This window comes from Buceros rhinoceros, unplaced genomic scaffold (genome assembly GCF_000710305.1).
Source record: "Buceros rhinoceros silvestris isolate BGI_N320 unplaced genomic scaffold, ASM71030v1 scaffold15372, whole genome shotgun sequence".
Lineage (NCBI taxonomy): Eukaryota > Metazoa > Chordata > Aves > Bucerotiformes > Bucerotidae > Buceros > Buceros rhinoceros.
The window spans coordinates 18942-28158 of NW_010400804.1; positions in this window are offsets into that span (position 1 = coordinate 18942).

Below are 9217 nucleotides of genomic sequence, written 5' to 3' on the forward strand. Positions count from 1 at the left end.
CATTTGATTATGCAGCTCACTGCTGCTGCTAACAGATTAGATTTGCAGCTATTACCAGCTGCTCTTAGTTATAATCCAGTCTTGTTAGATGCCTGCTATGATGTAGGCAGAAAACAAAATTAAAAAAAGGCAATTTGTTATCAGATCATAATACCCTTACCTCTTAAAACCTTTCCGATTATTACTTTTAAGTTAGTCAATAATGCATTCTGATGCTGTAATGTAAGTGGAAATGTGGCATCCAGAGTAATATGAGACAGTCCACATGCACAGCAGACATTGTCTCATCTCTGAAACATCACTGTATCCCTTCTGCAAGAAAAACAAACTAATTTTCATACAGATTCGAGGAAAGTCTCTGATTCTTGTCAAGCTTTGAGCATTTTAATGTGTTTGAAGTTCTCTTGGCACTGCCTCTGCCTTAATAAAAGACACAGTTTTCTGCAAGATAGGCAGATCTGAAAGACTGGTACTCCTGCCTGTGTATTTCCCTCCAAATTAAGGTGCCATGACCTGGAAAGAGTAAACAGATTTTGCATAGAACTAGAGGTTGTTTATCTAAATTTATAAAGTCATGTCATAATTAACAGTAATTAACAGGGCCTGCTAAACTAAACTGAGAGGTGGTACAATCCATCATCACTGTGAAATGAGCTCTGAGATGGGAGGTCATGTCACTGTGCAACATGGTGGGATAAAGTAGGGTTTGACCTCCAGAGATAAAACACAAAAAACTTGGGTTCATAGTGGGTTACCAGGGAAGATATTCAGAGTTCATGTATAAAGCACTGAGCTATGTTTATGTTGGGATCCTAAAGCAGTTTTTAGGTTATGATTAGCTTTGGCTGAGATGAAGGTGAGCAGTCAGACTGGGTAAAACCACGATTTATGCAAACCCAAAAATTAATCCTAAACTCCAGCATAATCCTAGTTGTAGTTTCTTACTGACCTACAAAAGGTATGGTACAAAACCACATCTGAGGAAAAGAACTGGGGTGCAAGAGATGGAGCTAGAGTTGGGGCTCGAGTTCACAGAGCTCTGGGGTAGAGTGTCTGCAAGGGGAAACAGCACTGTCCTGTGTTTTGGCTGGCGAGTCAGTGGCAGGCTAGGAGTTTCCACTGCAAAAGGCTGGAAGTGAGGTTGGGGTATGTGTTGACTCAAGGCCTAGATGATGACTTGCTTCAGATTGACTTAAGAAATGATACCAAAATCAGTTTCTGAGCCACCTTTTGCTCTGGACCTAAATGCAAGGCTGGGGCAAAGATTTGTATTAGGGTTGGGGTACAAGGTGGGATTTTCTTCCCCTAGTGCCGGGAAGTGTTGCTGACAAATTGGTTACAGAGAGGTGGCCAAACTATGCTGGGTGTTTGTGCCAGTTTGTGTGATCATGATATGCATACCTGTAGGACTGGACAGTGTCACTAGGTCAGGGGAGACACTTAGGCTTGTACTAAGAGCGAATCTGCAAAAGAAAGGGTGGAAAAACTCAGGTGCAAGCCTGTTTAAACTAATGTGGACTGTCCTGCACAAATGTATAAGTTAGCAGTGGTGGGTATTTTTCAGAAGTCTGAGCTAGAAATGCAGGTAGACCCTCTTCAAATATTATTTTCTTCTCTGAATTTGCTTGGATCTTGGCAAATATAGCAGCAGCACAGATGCTACTGATGTTCACTGAGCACACTGACCTTTCAGCAATTTGCCTATGTGTTAAGTAACATTCTGGGCGCTGGGGAATCCCAGGATGTTGGAAGCAAACCCAAGTAAAAGTACAAAAAAAAAAAAAAATCAATGCTCTTGATTTCAAAGAATAGCACAGACAGGAGTCAGTCACAGAGACATCATTCCTTACTACCCTCCCTCTCACATTTAGCCATAATTTCATTGGAAATCAATTTTAAGTGCTACCCAAATGGAGCTTCTTCTGACTATATTTTTCCCAAGTCCTTTGATTTTTTTTCATGCAAGCTTTAAAAAAAAGAACAAAGTTGTTCGCTGACCAGTGGCAATGGGTGAGTTAATTGAATGCTTGGCTTTGGGAAGAAGCAACCAGGCAAAAAAAAAAAAATGTGGCTAACTATTGCCTGATCGTTGGAGAACACAACTCTTGAGGAATAGCTGTTTCTCATACTATTATCTAGAACTAAAATAAACGGCAATGTCAGATTCTGTTGTATATGTTCTGTAAGTTTAAGTTATGACTGACTTTGGTCTATAATGCACTGCTCTGAAGGTCTTACGGCTGAACTGGAGAACTGGAAGTCAAAAGGTCTAGGTTTCAATCTTTACCACAAGCTTTGTCAGGAACTTTGGGCAATGCAGCTTAATGTTCCAAACTACAGCTTAAAAATATTTAAACTATGAGGTGAATGCACCATTTTTTGTAAAAGAGCATCTTAGAAATAAAATACTTCTCCTGGGTCTGACAACATGTTGCATGCCTACATCCATGTGGTCTTCTGAGCCCTGGTACGAGACAGTTCGCTTTCTTACCTTAAAACAGGTATTTTTCCCTAGTTTTGTTCTGATGTTGTGCATAGGGAAAAAAAAAAATCAAAACAAATTTGTATAATCTGCAGTAGTTTATATTAGACTGTGGTTTTGCTTCATTAGAATCTGTTACGTAGATTTCATCATGTTTTTGGAAGCTGATGAGTCACTGCTCTTGCGATGAGTGGATCTTTGTGGGTTGAATTATTGTCTTCTATTATGTCATATGCGCATTGCACACTATGTGAAGTAGCTCTGCCTTAATTTGCTTTATCATTGATCATTTCAAGTAAAAATTAAATATAAAAGGAGTTACCATGGACATGGATGTAAGGTTTTATCGATAGACTGAGGGGTGATGCCCATTTGGTGTTTGCCTTTGCTAAGTAGTATAAAGCCTGCTTGCCAAGGATGAGCCACAAAGGAATCACATATTTAGGGTTTTTTTAAAGTATAGTCAGCAAGAGGTCACTCTGTGGTCACTCGTAAGTGATTTGGGAAAGAACAGTACTGGATTCCTCAAGGACTTGTCAGGGAGAATGACTATCAAAATCCACACTACACCGAAGCATAACAAAGGGCATACTGCTCAGGATGTAACATCAGGGAGAGAGGAAGATGTTCTTGGATGTAATGTAATGTAATGCATTGATCTCAACGACATAACTAGAGGTTTGCTTTATACAGCACATGATATTACAGCTTTAAAACATTTTTTTTCAGCAAAGACTACTGAAGTCTTGAGGCTCTTTGTTCATTTGAATAGTACAGAAATCATGAATGTATTCTGGAAGTTGGTGATATGAGAAAACATTTTGAAGTTATGCTTGCCCAGCAGACATGATTTTGGAAGAAAAATTAAACCTGACTACTTTGCCATTGGTGTTCATGGAAAGAAAGGATAGTGTCCTAGGCTTTTAATATTCATTAAGATTAACCTAGAAGCCACAAAAATAGCCAAGCTTTTCTGGGACAGAGTAAGAAAGCAACCTCTTTGACTATGTATCTATGCGGAGGGTTGGGTGAAGCTTAGAAGAATCTCACTGTGCTGAGCTAATGTCTGTGAGAGCAGAACTCCAAGGAAGCTGAATTTGAAGGCAAGTTCATTGATGAGTGTATGGAAATTTTCCTTTTCCAGCTAGCTTGGCTAACTTCGCCTGCTGGGATCTTTGAGGAAGAGAGTGGTGTGTTCAGCATGCCTCACGGTGTGTGTTCTGAGCCCCCACTGTCCAGTACACTGCTGGGCTTACAGGAAGCCCTCAAGGTGAATATTGTGTTAACCAGTGGAATTGTCAAGGCAGCCTGATAGGATCAACACTCACCACCTACTCTTCTCTGCACAGGTCCATGCAGCAGCTGAACTTTCCAAACACAAGCACAAGTGAGTTAAAGCAGCTCTTGAGTTTGCGTACATAGAATTGTATATGTTTCACTCTTGTAATAGTATAAGTGTGTTTTGTGAGCTCAGATTTGACCATGGGTGAATGACAGCTTGGGTGGCCTCTAACTGCCAAAACATATTTAAAGCAAAGGTCTCTTTCAGCATGTTTTACTATTTGCATGTTTTAATTGGGGAAAATACATTGCTCCTTGTGAAAGAAAAATTGTTCATGACAGGAATACTAAAAATCACAAGGAAATACTTACCTATTCATACTGAAGAATATAATATAGGTCACCCTCTGCCACAAAGTAATCAAAGTCTTGTGAGCAAAAAGGAAATGTATTTAAAAAGGAGCTATCTTCTACATTTTCTTCATGTCGTCAAAGCATACTGACAGAGAAGACATAGTGTGATCTGTGACAGTGCAATAAGAACCAGTGGCATTAAATTATATAGCTCCTGGAGCTATTTTATTCCTCTCACCACACAGTCACTAGGGATATTGAGGAGTTACAGGCTGAGCAAACTGGAGGGTTTCCTAACACCTGCGCGTGCAGAACCAGTATTTTTCTCTCTGCCTTATATTTTGGTTATATACAGAAAAGAAACTGAAGTCTGGTCAAAGTTACATTATAAATTTGTCATTGACAAAAGGTGCCTTTCATTTACACAGACTTATTGCTGCAAGTTTGCTGTGACTCAGCAAACTGAGGGGTTTGGCTGTTAGAATAAAATAGTCTCATGTGGCGCAATGCCAGTGTGCCTTCACTTAGTGTTATCAGAAACTGGAAGTCAATAAAATTTATAGCAGCAAAATTTTCCAGCATGTCCGTGACCTTACTGGAGAAAGTTGTGCATTCAGCAATGCCAGCAACCACCTCTCATTGTTCAGAGGCTGAGTCCTTGCTGTGGTTTGTGTCTGGGCTACCTTTTGAATGGGAGGAAAAGGATGGAGTTTCATGACATTTTAAATTCAGGTCTTAGGATGTGGTGCAATTTAAACTAGATTATAATTATGAAACCGCTATGTACTGAATTGGTCTCTCCATCTTGTTTTATCAAGAAGTGCAAGGCAACAGCTTTTTGTAAGAACTTCAAAAAGGGATAATTTCCCTTTCTGCTGCAGGAAGTAAGTAAAAGCTTCAGGAGGCAGAAATCTGGCTTGTTTTTCTGGACATCCTCTGTACTGCTTTCTATCTTGAATAAATTCCATTACTTGATGATGATCCCAGTCCTTAGGTTCATGAAGGCACTTGGTAATTTTTCTGAGAATATTCTGGATAATTAAAACTGGAATGTAAATTCATGAAATCCTGTTCACAGACTGCACAGCCTAGAGAGTACATACCCTTTCATTTCAACAGGCTGATCAAACAGACCCTGCATGGCCTCGCTCTGGGCTTCACAACATTGGCTGTGGCTCAGTGATGGGGTTTCTACAGTTTCCCATCATCTGGATGCTCTGTGCTTTTGATAGGCTATTCTTTTTCTTTCTCTTCTCAATAGGATGATTCCTATCTGTTGTTAATAGGATGATGACTCCTTCGTTTTCAATAAATCTGATACATTGCTCACAAATCAATTGCTGAAAAACATCATACCTGTTTCTGCTGTAGAAATATGGCAACGGATGCTAGTGTTCTGCTCTATGTTTTTGGAACCTTTCACATAAAGCATTTAATTATGTTTTTTCTTTTATTGATTATCTTCACCCTTGATAATTTTTTTCCAGGTACTTCATCGGTCTGTATAAACAAGTTAGCAAAGCAGAATAACCCTTGGGCTGGCATCAGTGTTATATGTTGTTACACCTGTTTTGTAAATGTTGAACCTGGGTCCCAAAATGCATTCTGATTAAAAGCTGTGCTGTTAGATATTAGAAGATGATACTTGGTAGACCTTGGCATCAAAAAGCAGACAAAGACAAGAATTTAAAAAGTACCACCTGCTTTTAAACTCACTTGAAACGACCCTGAAATAAGGTAGTCCCTCAAGTAGGTGAGCAGATAATTTCAATGAATAAGAAAGGCAATTAATACACAAGTGCAAAACCACCTTCGTTCAGTTACAGCTGTTACAGCAATTGACTTATTTACCACCTCAAATCAAGGCAAACCAGACCTGCATTGCTACTGTCTGCTGGAGAAAATAAAAACTTACGTTGCAGATAAGACTGAGTGAAAAAGTAGGTCCCCAGAACACAGTATAAATATAAACACCTTCTCCTGAATGACATTATCAGATGCATCTGTTCACGCAGGGCGCTTCATGTTCAGCGGCACTATGCCTGCTTGGGCCATCTGGTCTAGAGATGCACTCTGGAAGAAGATTATACAGAGTAAATGGGATCTGTGCCACCACTGAACACATGAGCAGAGAACAACAGTATGTCAGAACTAAAATACTGCAATAGTCTTTCTTAAGATGTGCCTTGATTTGAGATAATTATTTCCTCTATAAAATGAGTTGTAAAAATAACTTCAAAGCTATAGAAATAAATTTAAGGAATTAAAGTATATTGTTCTTTGACAGCATAAATACATGGAGTTATTTTGTTTTATCTGCTGTGCTTTTCAATACCTCTTCAGATCAGACATGTTCTGAAAACCTGAGTTTTCTTCATACACAGCTAGCAACAAACTACGTGAGAACTAAATTCCGTATCTGTGATTGTGGTGGGATTGGGCAGATTCAAGACAAAGGAAATTTTGAGCCTGTAGTTAAAACACGCAAGACAAAAAATATACCAGTTTCTTAGAAATACTGTCAAGCAATTCCCTGTGTAATTTTTATTTTTAAATGACAGATAATGTTCCTAGCAGCAGATGTGTGGAGACCTCCCCACTGGGAAGTTTACATCTAAATCCATGTTTATTTTTACTTTGTCTTGTATGTTACTAATGCCGGTTTCAGCCACAGAAAAGGAAAATGCTATGTAGTGATACAGACACATCACTTACCTACACGCTTCAGGAAGCCTCATTTTAATGTCTGAAGAAGTTGGGATAATGGTACCTAGAAAGAAATATCATTATTACCGCTTAATAATTTGAGTGCTGTGTGTCAGTTAGTGATCTTGTCTAAATTTTGAGTGTTAAGGACTGCAGTTCTGTGGGCTAAACTCTATCTAAGTATTATCACCTGGAGACTTGCCAAAATGTTTTATTTTTCTGCTTCTTCACTGATGTGGTGAATGACACTTGAGTTTGAAACCACTCATTGCTTTCCAGCCCATTTTGTGTTTTAGTGTGAAGACCCCAAGGCTCTATGTATTCATATTCTTCTGACGCAGGTGTCGTGGACCATATTCTTGATACTGTAAGACTTAACAGGGAAATCTTTGCTCCTTTAAAATTTTCCTTTACTGGCACAATATTGTTTCCCATGACCTGCCCTTTTGACAGCTGTGTAACCCTGCTCTTGTTTAACCTCATGCAAGAAAGCAAAGCTGGCATGCATAAAAAGGAAAGGCATTTCTGTGTTATTTGCACATTGGTAGTCTTCTATGTGAAAGTGCCAAGATATGCCTCAAGATCTGCATTCGTAGAGCTGTGCTGATAATGAGTGTTGGGATCCGTTAAAAGGCCCAATTTTATTTTTAATAAATCTCAGCTAAGTAGAAAAGTGAACTCTTTGGGACTGCTATAAAAAGTTGCCTTTAATTGTAAAGATGACTGGTTGGGTAGATGGACTTAACACTGTGACTGGATATAGAGTTGCACCTGTGAGAAGAGTAATACCGAGTGCTGGGAACCATAGCTGTCTGCACATTGCAGAATTATTTCCTGGTCACTCTTCAGCAGCAGCACTGATCCATGAAGAGAAATGGATTTATCTGGCCCTTGGCTTCCACTAACAGCAATACTGGTGCCTAAGACATGAAGGAAGTTATAAATGTTGTATTAACACCAAACCCACCATTTTTATCTGCTTTCATTAACCAAGAAAACAACAAAAAAATTGCAGTAATTTCTAAAAACTTAGGCTGTGACTAATACACACCTCTAACGGGAGATGCAGCGTGACATGAAACCACAAAAACATAATGTCACGAAAAGAGCTATGAGAGATTCGTCTCACAGAGCTTTTGACAGCTAAAATATAGTCCTCTATAATGAGGCGAGTCACTGTCCACAGAAGGAAGAAGGAACCTTAGAAATACGATTCATCTGACCCAGCTATAGAGGAGATGAATTGCACTGACTAATGTGAATAATTCAGATGCAGATATGTACACTGTGGCCTTTGTAAACTGATGTTTGTGTAGATGGGTTCCCAGAGCAGCATCTAGTAAATAAGCAAGTTTTAAAAACTTAATTTCCCCTCATAACTACTGTTAACGTATTGATTATTTTTTCCCCATTTCCTGCCCTGTGCTTCAAATAGGATTGAAATGAAAACCCTGTAGGACTAGTTCTTGCAATGACTCTAACCAAGGAGATGTTTTTAGGAGACACTTATAAGCAGGTCTGCAAATGACAGGCACTGTGATTCAGCGACACCACTGATGCTCTGCCACAGTAAGACTTTTAGAGCGAATGCCACTTTAAAATCAGTGAGAACCACAATGGCAAGTTGAAAGGAATGTGTATGACCCTGTAGTATCCAACCGCCTCATTTAACACTGGATTACCTCAGTTGCATCTCACTTCCTGCATTCAGAACTGTGCATTATGGAAGGCTGAGTTAGGAGACTGTCTTCCTGGGCACCCACGTACTTGGTGGAGGGAGAGGGGTAATTGCCTTCAGTGCAGCTAGAGCAGTTCAGAGCAACGAACCCTCCTGATCTGGACATGCCTTTCTTTCTCCATTGCCCTCAGAGTGACCGCAGAGATGACCCTCGTAGCAATGACACTATACAAGAGCTACTATTTTAAATTCTTAAGACAAAGTGTATACTCTTCTTTTTTTGCTGTGTTCTTCCCCTCCCCTGAACACTGGAAAATTCAGAAAAGAATTTTTACCTCTTTGAATCACAAAAGATTGGATGGATCATCCCCTTCTATAAGAAAATATTTTGTAGCTATGAAAAAAAGGATCTCAAATACATTTATATTCTTTGTCACATTCGACTAAGTAATTAGACGATACAGCTACCTGGGAATGTCAATAGCGTCACTGGATATCAAAGTTATTGTTATCCCTCATGGGAATACAAAGAATGAAGGGACTCATTCAAAGTTACTCAGAAAGGAGCAGGAAATCCAGGTCAAACCTTTTTACAATGCTCAGCCCACTTGGCAAGACCATTAAGATTTTTTTTTCCCCTTCTGTACATAACCAACATGCTATCCCAATGCAGCTATTCATTCCATCCATATTTATCTGCAGTTCAAAAGAGGAAA